This window comes from Narcine bancroftii, chromosome 2 (genome assembly GCF_036971445.1).
Source record: "Narcine bancroftii isolate sNarBan1 chromosome 2, sNarBan1.hap1, whole genome shotgun sequence".
Taxonomy (NCBI): Eukaryota; Metazoa; Chordata; class Chondrichthyes; order Torpediniformes; family Narcinidae; genus Narcine; species Narcine bancroftii.
This window is the reverse complement of record NC_091470.1, coordinates 279,453,406-279,470,800: the sequence shown is the minus strand read 5'-3', so window position 1 is coordinate 279,470,800 and position 17,395 is coordinate 279,453,406. Positions and strand designations below refer to the sequence as shown.

Here is a 17,395-nt window from a genome sequence, read left to right as displayed (position 1 = left end):
ATTCAATTGTCCCAGTAAACGCATTATTTCCGTGTGCTCCTGGCCCACCAAACTTACTATGATTCCATTTTGTCCTCCCCATGTAGACCCTCACCACCTATATCCACGATATCTCACTTGCCCTCCATCATTTCAACATTTCCAGTTCCCTGAACACGACTGCCTCACTTTCACCATGGACGTCCAATTTCTATTCACGTCCATCCCCCATACCAAAGGTCTCAAAGCCCTTCATTTCTTTCTCAATGACAGACAAACCATTCCCCCTCCTGCACCACCTGCATCCAGCTGGCAGAACTTGCACTCACTCGCTCTAACTTTTCCATTGACTCATCTCACTTTTTCCAATTCAAAGGTATAGCCATGGGTACCTGCGATGAAGCCTGCCATTTTATTAGATATGTGGAGCAATCCATGCTCTAAGTCTACACAGCCAAAGATTCTCAATGCTAAATTAACAATTACTTTGGTGCTGCCTCATGTACCCAATGTAAGCTCATCAACTTTGTCCACTTTGCTGCTAACTTTCATCCCAATCTCAAATTCACTTGGTCCATCTCTGGCAACATTTTCCCCTTTCTCAATCTCTCTTTCTCCATCTCAGGAACAAATTCTCAGCAGACATTTTCTACAAACCCACCAACTCCCACAGTTACCTTGACCTCACCTCTTCACACCATGTCCTATTTAAGGATTCTATTCCTTTCTCTCAATTCCTCTGCTTCCATCGCACCTGCTCCCAGAATGAGGTCCTCCTTCTTCAAAATAAAGTGTCTTCCATTCTACTGCCATCATCTTAACCCTTGCCTGCATCTCCTCCATTTCCCACATCTGGCCTGATCCCTTCTACCAAGAGACACAAGGTCAGGATTCCCCTTGTCCTCAGCTACCAACTCAAAAGTCAGCATATCTAACATATTATTCTCTGCAATTACCACCATTGGACACATTTTCCCCACTCCTCCCTTGTCCACCTTCTGCAGTGATCGCTCCCTCCATGACTCCCTTGTCCACTCATTCCTTCCCACTAATTATCCCCTTGGTACCTACCCTGTGACCACAGGAAATGCTACACATGCCCATACATCTTCTTCACCACCATATAGGGCCCCGAGCAGTCCTTCTAAGTGAAGCAACATTTCCTTTGTGAATATGTGGGAGTTATCTTCTGCATCTGGTGCTCCTGTTGTGGGCTCCTCTAAATCAGAGACTGGATGCAGACTTGGAGATCATTTTATTGAGCATCTTCACTCTGTCTGCTGCCATAGTGGGAACCTCCAATGGTGAACCATTTCAATTTCACATCCCATTCCCACCCCAATATGTCAACCCATGGCTTCATCTGCCCATAAACTGGAGGAACAATAATATTCCGTCTGAGCACTCACCAATCAGACAGAGTTGATGTTGATCTCTGCTTTCCATACAGTCCCTTCTCCGTCTCTTTCTCTTTCCCTCTCCCTCACTCGCCTCTCCTCCAGCTCCCCATCCCTTTCCCTCACCATCCAGAGAGCTATCCCCTTCCCCCCATCATTTCTCAACTTTATTTTCTTCTGCACTCCCACTCATATCTACTCTATATTGTCTTGCCTGTTGGTCTGTGCCCCTTCCCATGCCCCTTTTTCCCTCCTTCCCCACTTTATTATTGAGGTGCCTGCCTGCTTTTTGCTCATACCTTGACAAAATGCTCGTGTCCAAAACTTTGGTTATATATCTTTGCTTCCTACAGATACTGTGCAATATACTGAGTTTCCCCAGCACTTTTGCGTATTAAACTTGAAATCCTGCAGACTTTCTTCAGACTCATCATGTCAAGAAGAGACACATTCCAAAATGAAAGCAGGCTGAGCTTTATTTCTCTAAAGGGAGCGAAACATTATCATCAAAACCATCCAAACAAATAATATAGCAAAGAAATGGCAGAAATCGTTATTATTGTTGGCAGGTTTGGTAATCACCAAATAGTTCTTGAATTTATGACTAAAGTAGCATGTGGTTTAAATCATACGTAAGCATTCCATTAATTACAATTAACTTTTCACATACCCTTAACTGTACATTTTGTCTAGCCATGAAGTTGCTGCTTCATGCATTGCCAAGTTGCAACATCAAGAGGGAACTTACTTCAAATGACAATGGTTGGTTTACTTAAATAAAAATATTTTATCACAGGTATATAAAATGTACTAAAATAATACATAATGCTAGTGTTACCCACTTACCAGTAAAATCCAAGTTATTTGGAAGTCTTTAAGTTATAAATTCTTCAGAAAATCATATATTGCTTTTTATATTTGCTTTTAACAAATTTTGTCCTTACTTTAATGCTATCCCAGCTAGCCTTCTATATTTGACTCTTTACAAACATGGGCTTATCCAAAGTTCTGGCTTACATATTTTAAAGTATACCAGGTCCAATTTACATATCAACTCATGACAGATACTGGAAATCTGAAATAAAACCAGAAAAGGTCTGGAGCAAGAAACAAAGTTGACCATAGAGTTTCAGAATTGGGAAAAGTTAGAGAGAAACAAATCCAGAGACAAAGGAGAGAAGGGAAGATGGGAAGGAAGATCTGTAACTGGTTTAACTTTCTGCTTAAATTCAGCATAAATGAACAGAAAATTTAAACAATAACCTGATAATGTGTTTTATTGATTAGAGTAGCGTTTAGAAAATTCCCTGCCTATCCAGTTATCAGTTTTTTTCAAGAAGGTGGAGAAAGTTGCATTAACTACCAATAGAAATAAGTTAAGAAATTGTGTGGAACTGTATTAGGACAAAGTTCAAGGAAAATCATCATTCTTCACCTTGTATATATCCACCAAAGTCATAGATCCTTCTCTCAGCAAACACAATGGTTTCGGTCATTCCAGGGTTGATATGCAAGAATATCACAATCTGGGCACTCCTTTATCACATCTATAAAGCCATGGAAGTGGATAATATAAATAAAATCAAGAATTAGCTGTATAGTTTTGGGGGTGGGGGGGGGGGGTGGAGGATATAGTGACCAATTAAATACACAAAAAGTGATTTCAAATTTCTTTTCCCACGTTCTTACATTCCCACATATGAATAAGTATTGCATCCAACACATCAAATTATTTTTTTATATACATATCTAATATTAGAAAGTACCTTTAATTTGCAATATTTTGGTGGCATTCTTATTCTGTTATTTTATTTTACACCTTGATTATATCACAGTGTACAGTTGTATTTAATAGATATGAAGAAACACTGATCACAGATATATCATGCAAATAATGTCTAAGCATTAAAGTTAGCTCATCATTAACAAGACAGCAAACTTAATTTAGAGGTCTGTAATTTTACTAATTTTTATAATGTTATCAAGTCATTCCTATCTACAGATAAGAAAATAAAGAAGCCTCATCGCATAACATCTACATCATACATCAACAGACCGGCAGGAGATTTACACAGTGAGCAAATGATAATATTCCTTCTTTCCCAATGATGTGGAATCATCAAAATTAAACATGGCTCACAATTTAGTCCTTTGATGTTCAAACACACTGCACCAACACATCATCAATAAAATATGAGTGAAATGTAAAAAAACAAAATTTATTCTGAGATGTAAAGATAAAAGTAAGGCCAACACCTCTGTTGATTATTCAGCCAGTCAAATTTAAGAAGTGACAATGGTTTCTGAGCTTTTCTTTTTTTCTTCAAAGCAGAGATAATCGGAAGGTGAGTCACACATTCCTGCCGCAACCAGTTACACATCAGTACTAACACAGAACTAAGCAAGCATTCGCCTTAACTCAGGAGCATCTGGCTTGTGGGCAGAGAATCAATTTTGCAGAAAGGTACACAACTTTTGGAAGAATTACATTCTGTTTGCTATTATCAGGCAATTTCATTTATCTATTTTCTAAATGAAAATGACTTATGTGTTATTTATTTCCTATTTTCATTTGTTGTACTGCTGTGAGGTGAATGCTCATTCTTCCTCTGATCAGTTTTTGGCTGCTGGCAACAAATATAATTAACTGGCAAAGTTATACTCCTTTAGCAATATTAAATTATTCACTTATTTTTCTGCTGTTTATTCAAAGACCCAAATTTCGCGAATGTTACAAATTTTGTTCCAATGATAAACAGAAATATGGGGAGGTAGCAGTGACTTTGCAGATTATTCTATTGTTATTCCTTTTCTAACAAGAATGGAGCAGCTCAATATATTGAGCCTGATAATACAATACTAACGTCAAAGGCATCAGGCACCACTGTGACAGCACTGGGTGGTTCAATAAAATAGACAAGGCAGGAACTTGTGATGGGAGTGATGTATTTCATAACCTGTTGCAGCTTGCCATTTATTCAATCTCTTACTTATTAAATCCTGACTTACCGGATTTCAGTCAACAGGACTGATCGTTTGAACATTTGTTAAGCACTATGTAATGTATCATTTTAATAACAATATAAAACATTATATGAAGCATTTCAACAATTGGAGACAATCGATTACTCAGCTGGAAATGTGTGACATGCATCCAATTGGGTATTGGGAAGGATAGGGTAAAGTTCCATTTGTATTTTGACAGGCACTTGTATTATTTTAGTGGGAGTGGAGAGGAGTATGAAGCAAGCCAAGCAATGTGTGGAGAACTGAAGCTTGGTGACCCTAAGCCGCCTGCAACTAGTTGAAGGATTAAGAAGTAAACCACTTCCCGGTTCCACTGGTATGTTTCCTCTGTAGACACACTAATAGCTATTTCTTCCTTTGTCGGACAGGACTTATACTTTGTGTGAAAACAATAGCATTTATAATCACAAAAACAACATGATACATTATTTTATTGCTTACTAAAAGATGATTGGTTAAAAATCTTTAAATTTTTGTAGACCAGTAGGGTTAATACATTGAAAAAAATACCAGCATAATGTAGGCTGATATAACTTAAGAATATTTATGTTATATTTATACATATAAATATCTGTAAATGCTTATCTACATATAGCACAGTATTTTCAAACAGGAGTAAGCATTCATTAAAATTGTAAATCCAAAACAAATCCCTTATCATTCCTCACCCATCAATTCCAGGGCAGATAAAACAATACTTTGTTTCTACTAAGCGTTCAATAAGCTTTTAAAATCTGCTTCTGCAACTTTGAATTTTACATCATTTTGTTTTCCCTATTATGATATTTTCAATTGCCTCTATTTTCCTGTGGTCATTTTTAGTTTTCCTTATGATCAATATCTCAAGCAACATCTGTTCTGTTATGTTACTGATATTCTTCAAGATTCTTGAAATAGATGATAGAATAGCATGAGATCTGCTAAGACTTGCCCAGCTCTGCCTTTCACTTCTTTTGTACAAAATGGCAGCCCAAGGTATCATTTCACAACTATCTCTCAGAATGTGTTTTTTTTTCAATTAGTACTGGGGACATACAAATATCCTCAATCACAATCAGTCTTTGGAGGTTGGAGTGGTAGGTGAAGAGCAGCAACCAATTGTAATATTCTTTTATAAGTGAAGGAAATATTACTGAGAAGTCCTAATTCAAATTACACAATTATGTGTTGGGAGCGTACATGTGCAGATAAAGGATACAATCATAAATAGCATCTTGCAATGCCACTGTAAATGAATACCTTCGTATTGGATATCCAAACTCCAAGCTCTCACAAGAGATTGCTACTTGGATAGGGTTCCAAGTCTGACTAACGGCACCAACACTGCCAAAGTCAACATGAAGTTAAGACTTTCAGAAGGAAAGACTTTCAAAAGGAACAATTTAGTGGGGGAAATGGGTAAGGAAAGAGAAAGCACATTTGGCTTGGAATCAATACAGAAATATTGTTTTGGTTTTGAACGTGTTACTCAACTTGTCAGACAAAAGCAAATTCATTAACATTTTCTCTGCCACATCTTCAGGGCATCACAAAGCCCTTTGCAATCAATTCATTATGATTAGACTGCAACCATTACAATTAGACTGGCAAACAGAGGAATCAATCAGCACAAGATCTCACAAATAGAATGGGCTTTAAATAACAAACCTACTTTAGTTTCGTTTTGGTGGTGTTGGGTGACACCGAAATGTTGACCAGGACGCTGGGAGATGTCCCTGCTTTCTTTCAAAAGCCATGTAGTCATTTAAATCCCAAATGACCCATTGGAACTGGCAAATGTGGCCTTTCTTTTAAATCCTTTTTAAATTGGGTTTCTCTGACAATGTTAGTGATGCACAACAGCCACAGAACATTGTGTTGAGATCCTGTAATGTTAATGCGTCCATCCCCAATTCAGATTTTATGTGTTCAACCATAAACTGAATTAGAAAAGAACATATTTACAAATGCAGCAAGCTGACATGATAAAGCACATTGTGACATAAAATATATTTATGCTGGAGAAAGTATCTGGAATGAATATGCCCATATTGATACATTTACAGCATCATCACATTAAATTCTCTCGAACTGATAGAAACCACCACTATATTTTCAACCCATTCATTCTGCAGCAGACGTGGACATACCCTTCCATAAATCTTCATCCACGAAGCCAAGCCAAAGAAGAAAAGAATATTTCCAACCCATTCATTCTGCAGCAGACGTGGACATACCCCTCCATAAATCTTCATCCACGAAGCCAAGCCAAAGAAGAAAAGAATATTTCCAACCCATTCATTTTTCCAATGCCATGCCATGCCCACTTCCTTTTTGCTGATGGTACAGTCAGTAATGGAAACAAGTCCTGAGATTTAAAATAACATGGGTCTCACAATCCAAGGATCCAAGGACGAGGTGTTGTCACCCACATTGTCCCACTGATGTTAGCACTGGGCTTAAGTTTAAAAATATAGTTCAGCTGGATATTCAGGATTTATAGGGACTGGAAGTTCATTTAAAGGGTGCACAAGAAATATTTTTAGAGAAGTTCAGACTCTCAGGATGTTTTGTACTAATTGTTTAATGGATCCATTTTTTCAAGGTTCAAGATACTTTTATTGTTATGCATTTAAAACATAAAATATGTTTATTTTTGTTTGCTCATAAAGGCATACTACGAGGCACCCCTAGTCCAATGCCCTCCCAAAAAGAGAAAGAGAAGCAATAGAGTCCATTCATAGACATCATCTCCATGGATCCCACCAACCTCTCTTGTGCTCCTGCCAGTGTTGCTGTAATGGCCATTGGTTCAGACCCAGGAGAGTGGTGAGCAGAAACACAGCACTGGTCCGAAGGGTTCAACTGCCTAGTCCTAATGCACAGGCTTTAAATGGTCTGTTAAAGGAGCTGACGGTGTTTGTAAGTAAAATCCTGCAACCACAAGGTCTGTGGCAAAACTGGCAGCAGTTGTGTTTGGCAGTGGCCAAGAGAGATTGCAGACTCCAAAAAGCAGTGAGTTGGAGCAGGACATGAGAAATGGGGAGAACACCACCCCCCCCAACCCTGATGAGAAGGAGAAGCAGAGGAGATGACCCTACTAGATGGTGACCACAGCAGCGGAAGAGCAAGGTGCTCAGCCGGTGAAGGCCCATACAGGCTACGGGAACCTACATGGGCTGCGGGCTGCTGGACAATAAAAGGAATCTTGAACATCCTTAGTAACATGGCTTCTCATCCATTCCAATGGTGAACCTATGCTCCAGGTATCCAAGCCCTTGCCTCACAAGCACCTGAAATACTCAGTGAGAATAATGTTTAGCAGAAATGGAAGAGCAATGCAGAGATATTAAGCACAATAGATGTATGTGGCCTCACCAATCAGTGTGACACTTTCACTATTAGATAGACACTTTGACAGGAAATTACTGTAGCTCTATCAATTAGAACCGACAGACCAGAAGTCAAGATTAATAGACTTTAATCACTATAAACTCACAGTCATATCTTACATGCTGGTGGCTGTACATGCAAGGAAGTACTGAAGGAGGGAGAGTAGTACTGCCTTTACTAGGAATCCTGGAGGGGGAGGAGTTACAGTATCGGGGTGGGCCAATCAGTACAATGACCGGAATACAATGTTCCACCATATTCACCCCTTCTTTTGAAACAAAGTCCGATAGGGTGAAGGATCAGAGTCCCTTCAGAGTCTATTTAAAGGTTCAGCCTGTCCGGTGGCTTTATCCATCAAATTGACTGTTGTAGTGCTGGCTGTGGTGTGGCTGTAGGTTTCTGGGCAGTGCTCTGTGTGATGGGCTGTGATTCAGATGGCTGAATAGAATCAGTTGGGGCTAGTTCGGGCAGGGTGTAGGTTGAGGTTGGGGTGGTGCAGCTGGTGCTGATGGTGGGGCCAGATCCATGACTGTGTCTCTGATAGTCATGGGGAGGGAGGGGGTGCTGGTCTATCGACCGTGGTCAGTTCAGCGAGCGCCTCAGTTGTGGGACCCCTGCATATGCCAGGACCCAGACCCTCGGCCCATTTTGGTACTGCATGTGGACATACTGAGGGTTCATATGGAGGAGGTGGACCTTCCCGATCAGGGAGGTGAACCTTCTCAACCAGGGTGTCTGCTTTGTGGGTTCTGGTGTGTCTCCAGAGTAGCACGGGTCCTGGGGTCATCAGCTTTGTTCCCAATGTCAACCTCCTGGGGAAGGAAACAATTTTTCATGCGGGATCACATTTGTTGGAGTACAGAGGAGGGACCTGGTGTCATGGTGTGCCTCTGGTAGGACCTCTTGCCATTGGGAAACGGGCAGCCCTTTTGACTTGAGAGCCAAGAGGACTGGCCTCCAAATAGTGCCATTCTCTCTTTCCACTTGGTCATTCCCTCAGAGGTTAAGCTGGTGGTCCTACTTGTGGCTATGCCTTTTTGTCAGGAGGTATTAGTGCAACTCCTCACTGTGAATGTAATTTGGGATTCCAAAAAGTGTGAAGAGGTTTTGCAGGGGCTTAATGACAGTGGCCGTAGTCATATCTGGACAGGGGATGGCGAACGGGAATCGTGAGTATTTGTCAACAATGTTGAGAAAATACATGTTCCAGTTCATGGAGGGAAAGGGGGCTCTTGAAGTCCAGACATTCGAAGGGTGGGTGGCCTTGATCAGAGGAGCTTTCTCTGGCCTGTAGAAGCTTGCACTCCTCACAGACCGGGCAGCTGCGGGTCAGCTCCCTGATGTCCTCAACTGAGTACAGGAGTTGCGGGCTCTCACAAAGTGATAGACCCTGATGACTCCAGGGTGGCAGAGGCTGTTATGTAGGGCTTGGAGATGATCTGCTTGTGTGTTGGCACAGGTATACCCTGGGACAGGGCATCGGGAGGCTCATTGAGCTTTCTGGGCTGGTACAAGATCTCATAGTCATAGGTGGACAGTTCAATTCTCCACCTCAGGGTCTTGTCATTCTTAATATTTCCATGCTGTTTGTTGTTAAACATAAATGCGACTGGACATTGATCGGTCAGCCTGGTGAACAGTTTGCCGGCTAGGTAATGCCTCCAGTGGCACATAGCTTCCATTATGTCCTTGGCATCTTTCTCAATGGCTGAGTGCCAGAGTTTGTGACCCTGGAGGGTACGTGAGAAAAATGCCACCGGCCTGCCAGCCTGGTTTAATGCGGCAGCTGGGAGAAGTCTGACACAATGCTCTCCACCTGGAATGGGATGGATTCATCTACAGCGAGCATTACCGCCTTGGCAATGTCACCTTTGATGCGACTGAAGGCCGCTTAAGCTTCTTCCGACAGGGGAAATGTAACAGTTTTTTACCAAGGGGCGGGCTTTGTCTGCATAACTTGGGACCCATAGTTCATAATATGAAAAGAACCCCAGGCACCTTTTCAGGGCCTTGAGCCTATGGGGGAGTGGAAGCTCCAGCAAGGTCCAATAACTCAATTTTCCACCACGCACCTTAGTATAGCTAGACATGAAGTGCAGAATATGCATTTCCTCTGATTATATGAGAGATTTAAGGCTTCGGCTGTCTGAGGGAATTTTTGCAGGTTAGTGCCGTGGTCCTCCAGGTCATGGCCACAGATGGTCACGTTGTCCAGGTAGGGAAACATGGCTTTCAGTTGGTGGTTGTCTACCATTTGGTCTATCTCCCTCTGAAAGACTGAAACTCCATTTGTGACTCCAAAGGGGACTCTGATGAAATGGTAAAGGTCGTCCACCTCAAATGCCTTGAATGGGCTCTCCTCCGGGTGAATTGGGAGTTGGTGATTGGCTGATTTGAGGTCAATGGTGCAGAAGACCCAGTATTGGGCAATTTCGTTCAAGAGGCATCCAAGATGGTGAACCAGGTGATGGTCTGGCTGTAGACTATGACCATCTTGTGCTTCTCTCCGCTCTTCACCACCACTACCTGCGCTCTCCAAGGGCTGATGCTGGGCTCTATAATGCCCTCTGCCAGGAGTCACTTAACCTCAGCCTTGATAAAGGCTCTGTCCCCAGGGCTGTATCACCTGCTTACAATCAGGAGTGAGGCTTTTGAATGGGGGTGAGGGGGGACACCTGGAGGGATGGACAAACTGCAAGTTGTGAGCAGTGGGTGGTGTTTGGGTCACTGATTAGCTGTTTTCGGGGAGATGGGTGGGTGGTTATTACAGATAGTGAGGGAGGGGTGGGGCCTATCATAATCCATCATGGCATGCATTGTGGTATTGGCAATGTCCTGTTTGATGTGGGCGAAGGCCACTTGTGCCTCAGTGGGAAGGGGAAAGGTGAAGTCTTGGGCCAGTGGATGGACCTTGTCTGAGAAGTGGGGCACCCACTGAGAGTAGTAAGAGAAGAGCCCTAGGCATCTGCAGAGAACCTTGAGGATATGGGGGAGGAGCAGTTCCATTAGGGGGCGCATGCAATGACACCATCTTCCACGATGTACCCCAGGATGGTGAGGAGGGTAATGCTGAAGATGCATTTCTCCCTGATGTTAGTTAGGTTCAGTGCCACTGTCCAGAGAAATCTCTCCAGGATGGCATCATGGTCCTGCTGGTCATGGCCACAGATGGTGACATTTTCCAGGTACGGGAAAGACATTCTTAGATCGTGCCAGTCTACCATGCGGTCCATCTCCCATTGGAACACGGAGACTCCACCTGTGAGCCCAAATGGGACCTGGCAGAACTGGTAGAGGCACCTGTCTGCCTCAAAGTTGGGCATGGATGGGGAGCTGATGGTAGGCCGACTTCAGGTTTTTTATGGAGAAAACCCTGTACTGGGGTATCTCGTTGACTATGTCAGTGATGCAGGGTGTTCAGCTGGATGTACCAGTTGATGGTCTGACTATAGTTGATGACCATCCTCAGTTTACTGCCACCTTTTACGACAAGGACCTGGGCTCTCCAGGGGCTGGTTCTGGGCTCTATAACTCCTTCCAGCAGAAGCCGTTTCTCCTCGGCCTTGATAAAGGTCCTTTTGGCTGCACAGTAGCACCTGCTCTTGGTAGCTATGGGCTTACAGTTTGGTGACAGGTAGTTGAAGAGGGATGGAGGGGGCACCTGTAGGGTGGAAAGCCCACAGGTGGACTGGGGGCTGTCAGTGTATGGACAAAGCTCTCAGTACTACCGCTATCAAACAGGTATTTTATTATCTTGATAGCAATGTCCATCATCGATCGCCTGAGTCCATGGGGAATGTTCTCCATTAGTTTGAATGATGCTAGACTGTCTTGGGGTCCAAGTTGCTGCTCCCCGATGGTTGTAGCAAGCAGCGGCCAGTAGGTGTCTTTAGGAGTGTGGATGCAGCAAGTATGCTGTTTTGCATGTGCGCGTGTACATTGTCTGGTCAGCAAGTCAGGCGACTTAGGGTGGTTGGGGGTCAGCTGGCCCATGATGGCGATGCCCAGGAGATGCACATGGCATCAGCATGAACAGGCGACTCAGCCGGAAGTGACGTCGGAAGTGACATTGTTGGTGTGGGCGGAAGTGAAGTCACCAATGTGGATGGAGGTTGGATGATAAAAGATGGCAGTGCCTGTGATGAGCACATGGCGGTGGCGTGGTTGGACGGCCAGGCTGGAAGTGACATCATCCTTGCGGCCATATGTGGCAGGTGGAGTAATGGCACTGCCTGGCGTCCAGAAAGTTAGAAGGGTGTCCCAGTTGGTCACAGAGGGCCACAGTGCTCCCAGTGGATTTGAGGAGGAACATTTTAGTTAAGTGGCTTTTCTTGCCGCATCGGGAGCAATGTGAGTTTCTCGCAGGACAGTTCTTTCTGGAGTGCCTGTCTGAGCCACACTGGGACCTGCAGTACTTACAGCGGTGGACTGCATCAGCAGCTGCGATTGTCTCCTCCACGTGGGGCCCCTCAGCGACTGCTGTCGCCGGAGTCAGCCAGACTGGAGGTTGGGAGAGGCGAGCATCGAAGGCCTCTACATGGTGAGCTGCAGCTTCTAAGAAGCGGACCACCTCCATGATCCTGATAAGGGAGGCATTATTCTCCTCCAACAGTCTCTTTTGAGTCAACCTTGACAGAAGCCCTCACACACAGGCACCTCAGACGAATTGCTCCACATCCCCAGCAGTCACCTCAGCTTTGATTGTGTATGGGCCTGCTAGTTCTCATGTTGAGCAGGTGTAGAGTATGTTCGTCGGGGGCCGGTACATGCCTTCCAGGATGACCATCACTGGTTCAAAATCCGTGCAGTCTCGGATAGCCTGGAAAGCACGTGGGCCCAGCTTGGTGCATAATACCATGAGTTTCTTCTGGTTAATGTTGATGACCTCAGCCTGTGTGTGGATGATCACCTCATTCGCCTGCTTCCAGATCTTGAAATATGCTGGAGCGTCTGAATGTTCAGGGCCGATGTCCAGCCTCTTGATGGTGAGGAACTTCTCCATGGTCCTTTTAATTTGAAGCTGATTAAATTGTGAGTGCTCCTGTGCAAATGATTCTGACGCAAACTCCACATACTGTACAACAGGCTTTAATTAGCTTAAACGTACACACTAGTCTCAGTATCTTGCTGGATCCAAGGGTCTGACTGTCCCTGAAGGGGCCGGCTCAAGTCGTTATATGGGCTGATGATTGACAGCTGGCAGGTGGGGCCAGCCTCCCAGGTTGCCTACCTGCAGGTGCAGTGGTTGCCCCCTGCAGTAGGCTGGTAGGAGTGCAGCCAGTGTAATGGTTGTATCACCACAATGTTGTCTTAGATCTTTGTGGTATGTTGGCAAACTTGGAATGTGAATCAGCACTAATATCATATTGATGCAGGCTCCCAGCACTCACCCATACCTCGCATATCATTGTTGTCAATCAGTTTGCAACATTGTTTTGACATCATGGCTGTTATTTTGGAGCTCATAGGTCCAAATTACACCCTCATAAACATTTCTTCATTGGTCTTCCTCTTCTCCCAGACCTCAAACTATTCTCCTTGAATCTTGACTAAGAGAGTTAATGGAGAATGTGCACAACAGAGGAGTGCTGGAAGACAGAAGAGAAAAGAGCTCTAAGCTTGATTAGATTAATGGTGAGATCCATACACAAGGTGCAGCAAGCAATTTTCTCACTCGTGCTTCACAGAGAAAAATTGTGCAAAACACCTCTGCAATTCAGTGATAATGCTCCTTGCCGCAGCAAAAATAAAAACTGCAACCACAAAGCAGGGCAAGGACCTGGGTACCAACGGATGTCAAGGTAAATGTTGCTGTGAACTTTTATGTAACTGTCTCCCTTGAGGCTGAAAATGGAGGTTCTTGCAACATCTTGTTGTATGGTGTACAAGGTTACACAAGAGAGGTCACTGAGGTTCCAGTTTAAAGACAACCAATGAGATTCCATTCTCTTTAGCTATTGCGTGTCTTTTGCAACATCCTACAAATTCCTATACATATTAAAGTCCAAAGACATAGTGGTTGCATTCTCATCTTTAACTGTAACCCTAGACATTCAGAGATTCCTAAATGGATCATTGAATTCGCATCACCGATAAGCTAACCATTTTACAAGTAGAGTTGGCCACCACTCCATAATGGATCAAAAGAATGCCATCCTCATTTATCAGAAAGATATCTTAACTCCAAGGAATAAAATTACCAGAAGAGTTTACACAAATTACTGTCAGCCTTTGCAAAGCTCATTCATATTGAACACAAGATTTTTGCCAACTTTCCTAAAGCATCCCCCCTATCAACGACTCCATTATTATTTGTGAGTACCCTGCAAGAGAAATTATGCCTGATCTTGGTCTCTGGAAGGAGGCACTCTGTTCCCTCTAAAAATCAAAACATAAATACAGATGCTGAATATGTGGAATTGAAACAAAAAAATTTGCAGAAACACTAACCAGGTCAGACATCATCTGTGGAAAGAAAAGCGGAGTCAATGTTTCAGATTGAAGATTGGGTCAGAGTGTCTTGGTGCATATGAGTGATTGACAGAGTGTAAGGAAGATGAGTAAAAAAGTAATGGTAAACTTTGCAAAATTGGGGCTAACGTTGCAATAGATGTGATATGTCACTAGAAAATATAATGCCTGAACCACACCATTCACACAAGGATATTGAACATCTAATAGCTCTGCATTAGGCCCTCTAGATTTCTCTTCTATAATAACCATGGTTATTTACTCCTACTACCCTCCAAGTCTTTCTTGTCTTAATAGTGGTGCTAATCTAGTGATAGCTCTGTGTGCCTTTCAAGACAAATAATGGGGAAAAATGTGTATTTTGCATGTGTGATAATAAAGGGATGTTGAATGTTAAATGTCTGGAAGAGATCCAATCTCCTACTATTATGTGACATCTCTCTGGTTTTCTTTCTCCTCCATCTCAAGGATGGGATCCAAAATATCTTGAGTCTGTCCTTTGCCTTTTGCAGTATTTCATTGTACCCTAGGTTAGATTCAGATGCAAAATGGCTCCCACCATATCTTTCCTTGAAGTGGGACAAGGAAAATTTAAGGCAACAAAACCCTGTTAATACATGCAGTTGTGTGACATTAACACTTTAAATACTGCAAAACATCGAAATGGGCGGGCAGTGTAAGACTGATATGCTCCTTCCAATTCACCCTGTCAGCATGGGTTAATTGCCTCAAACTCATACATAATTTTAGAAAACTCTTGGATCATTATTCAATCCTTCCCTTCCTTGATAAAGAGATATCAATCCTGTTTAATCTTTCTTCAGAGAAGAACATGTTCAATTACCAGTAAATCCTTTGAGGAATTTTAATAATTCCATATTGTTTACCAAACTGGGGAATGGAACAGAATAAAAGTCCACTTAAATATTGTCATAATGTTTCAAATACACTTTTTTCATTTATTTGCTCCTGTGCACACAGTTTTAAATTTGTAATCAAACAATTCATATGTAATTTAAGTGCACATTCCAGATTTTATTCAAGGTTATTTATATTTATTTTGGTTTGAACATGTAGAAATTAAACCACTTTTTATACATAGATCACCCATTTCAGGGCACCATAATGTTTGGATCATTTGGCTTCCCATGTGTTTGTAAGTACTCAGGAATGTTTAATTGCTTCATTGGTGGAGGTATAAGAGAACTAAGTTTTTAATCACCTTTGGAGTCGATAGTTGCCATTTTTAAACATGAGGACCAGTTGTGCCAATGTAAGACAAACATTATGAGGCTAAAAAAAAAACAAGAATAGAACAGTAAGAGACATTGCCCAAACCTTGGGATGACCAAAATCAACTATTTGGAACATCATTAAGAAGATGATGAGCTTAGTAAGCACCAAGGGTCTGGTAGGCCAAGGAAGACTCCATTGCTGATGACAGAAGAATTCTCATCATAAAGAAGAAAAATCCCCAAACGTATGTCTGACAGGAGGCAGGTGTGGACATGTCAATAATTACTGTCTGCAGAAGACTTCGTGAAAAGAAATGCAGAGACTACATTGCAAGATGTAAACCACTAGTTAGTCTGGGAAAGAATTACAGATTGCCAAGAAGTATTTAAAAGAGCCTGCAGAATTCTGGAAAAGGTCTTGCGCTCAGATGAGATCAAGGTTAACCTGTACCAGTGATAGCAAGAGAAAGGGGTGGAGGTGTAAAGAACTGCCAAGATCCAAACATACCACCTTTGCCATGGTTTGCATCTTGCAACATAGACTGTATTTCTGTTCATTAAATTTTCTTCAGGCGGTAGGTCATTGACATATCCCCACCTGCCCACTTGAGAGTGTTTCTGATCTGTCAGATGTATGTTTGGGGACTTTTTTCTTCATTATGATGAGAATATATCAGAAATAAGCAGTGGAGGTCTTCCTTGGAATTACTGATATTACTACGATTACTGAGCTCTTTCTTTCTAATTATGTTCCAGATGCACCATCAATTACTCAAAGACTGAGGTTGAGAAACCAATAGACTTTTATTCACTAAAGAAAAAAGGCATATCCATACTGCTCGACTGTCCTGCACTGAGGAGGAGGAGGATGTGAACCAGTCACCTTTATACAGGAGCCTGTGGGAGGGGCCACAGATACAGCTGGCCAATCGGTATGGCAGACCAGACAAATGCAGACAACAGTTCCAGTTGATTTTGGTAAACCTAAAATTTAGGCGATGTCTCTTACTGTTTTATTTTTGTTTTTCAACCTCATAATAGCTTTTATGACTTTCATTGGCACAACTCTGGTCCTCGTGTTGAAAAATGGCAACTACAGACTCCAAAAATGATCAAAAGCTTAGAAGCAAGCCTCGCTTTCTAATACCTGCACCAATGAAGCAATTAAACATTCCTAAGTACTCACAAATACCTGTGAAGCCAAATGTCCTAAACATTATGTTGCCCTGAAATGAGAGGACTATGCGTAAAAAGTGCTCTAATTTCTACATGGTCAAACCAAAATGTACACAAATAACCTGAATAAAATCTGAAATGTGCACTTTAGATACATGTGAATTGCTTGACTACAAAGTTAAACTGTGGAACACGGGCAAATAAAGGGAAAAAAAGTTATGGAGGGCACTGTGTGTGTTTTAATAATCTTTATTATTATTTTCTTAATACAATATTAAATCATGAGGAGCGTCACGTGATGTCATGAAGAACACCACACCCTACCGACTCCTGAGGGATTTACTAAAAAAATGCATATTAAGAAAAGTTAAAGTTATAAAAATTATTTTAAAGTAACTTTGAAGTGTTTACTCGAAAGAAAAAGGATGTATCCGAAGAATGAAAAAGCTGTAAAGTCTCCACCAAAAGAAAAATGGGAAGAAAGAAAGGAGAGAGAACTCGGGCCTACCTTGTCATCAAAGAAGGCCGCTGAAGTTGGATCCAGATCCACTGGTGAGGGCCCTAGCAAAAGACCATCCTCCAAAGCTTTCTCTTCAGCACCCCACAAAGATGGCGCCACTGGAAAAATTAAAACTGCATTGCACATGAACGAGGAGTTGCACATGTGCATTGCAGAAGATAATCCTTTTTAAATATTTGGAACAACAAATAAATTTTAAAATTGGGGGATTCTTATGA

General features: G+C 42.3%; 1 long non-coding RNA gene across 2 annotated transcripts; it reads left to right on the top strand.

The window, feature by feature from the left end:
- The first annotated feature begins 3,762 nt into the window (after window positions 1-3,762).
- LOC138752693 (uncharacterized) lies at window positions 3,763-16,925 on the top strand. 2 transcript variants are annotated; one of them, XR_011350844.1, is made up of 3 exons: window positions 3,763-3,840; window positions 4,582-4,719; window positions 16,238-16,925. It is a non-coding gene; the product is annotated as an uncharacterized lncRNA (long non-coding RNA). The 2 variants fall into 2 exon arrangements; XR_011350845.1 differs by having other exon boundaries at window positions 3,766-3,840; window positions 4,600-4,719.
- The last annotated feature ends 470 nt before the right edge of the window (window positions 16,926-17,395 follow it).